The sequence below is a fragment of the Ovis canadensis genome, chromosome 15 (genome assembly GCF_042477335.2).
Source record: "Ovis canadensis isolate MfBH-ARS-UI-01 breed Bighorn chromosome 15, ARS-UI_OviCan_v2, whole genome shotgun sequence".
Taxonomy (NCBI): domain Eukaryota; kingdom Metazoa; phylum Chordata; class Mammalia; order Artiodactyla; family Bovidae; genus Ovis; species Ovis canadensis.
The window spans coordinates 78910850-78911605 of record NC_091259.1 but is presented as its reverse complement, the minus strand read 5'-3'; the positions used below and the strand labels follow the sequence as shown (position 1 = coordinate 78911605).

At 44.2% G+C, this 756-nt stretch overlaps 1 non-coding gene across 1 annotated transcript; it reads right to left on the bottom strand.

Moving 5' to 3' along the window:
* Positions 1–436: 436 nt before the first annotated feature.
* On the bottom strand, positions 437–509 carry TRNAC-GCA (transfer RNA cysteine (anticodon GCA)). Its single transcript has one exon. It is a non-coding gene; the product is annotated as a tRNA-Cys (tRNA).
* Positions 510–756: the final 247 nt, after the last annotated feature.

Genomic DNA, 756 nt, shown 5'->3' with positions numbered 1-756 from the left:
AAACCCAGAGGGTGAGAGGAAAGGGAGAGTGCTGGTGAGGATACGTAGTTACGTAGCAGCTATGTAATGCCCATATGTAAAGTTAGTAGATATGTAAAGTTAGCAGGTATGTAATGCACAAGGCCTTGAAAGTCATGTGAAATGATTCCGATTATATACTGAGTGCTTTGGGGTGGTCACTCTGCCACCAGCCAAAGTCAAGGTTAGATGTGTACTTAAGGCAGTGTTTATGGACTCTTGGGCAGAACCTGGAGAAAGGGTTCAATGGCTTGCCAGAAGTTAAGATATGACTGGGCTGCAAGCTTTGAAAGTGAAGTCGCTCAGTCGTGTCCGACTGTTTGTGACCCCATGGACTGTAGCCTATCAGGCTCCTCCGTCTATGGGATTTTCCAGGCAAGAGAGCTGGAGTGGATTGCCATTTCCTTCTCCAGGGGATCTTCCTGACCCAGGAATTGAACCTGGGTCTCCTGCATTGCAGGCAGACACTTTACCATCTGAGCCATCAGGAAAGCTGCAAGATTTAGGAAAGAGGAAATAAGAGAAAAACTGGGCCATGGGCCGTGTGAACAGAGCAGAAGAGTGAAAAAATGGAACTAGAATTACTGTGGGATCCAATGCCTGTTGTAATTTCAAATTCTGATTTGGCTGGTTACTAAAAGTAGTGTTTTGTGGAAGTTGTTTAACTTCAGGTTTTCCCATGTTCAAAATGAGAATATTAGAAGCTATGTTCTCTGTATTATTTCTCAGCTTCAACTT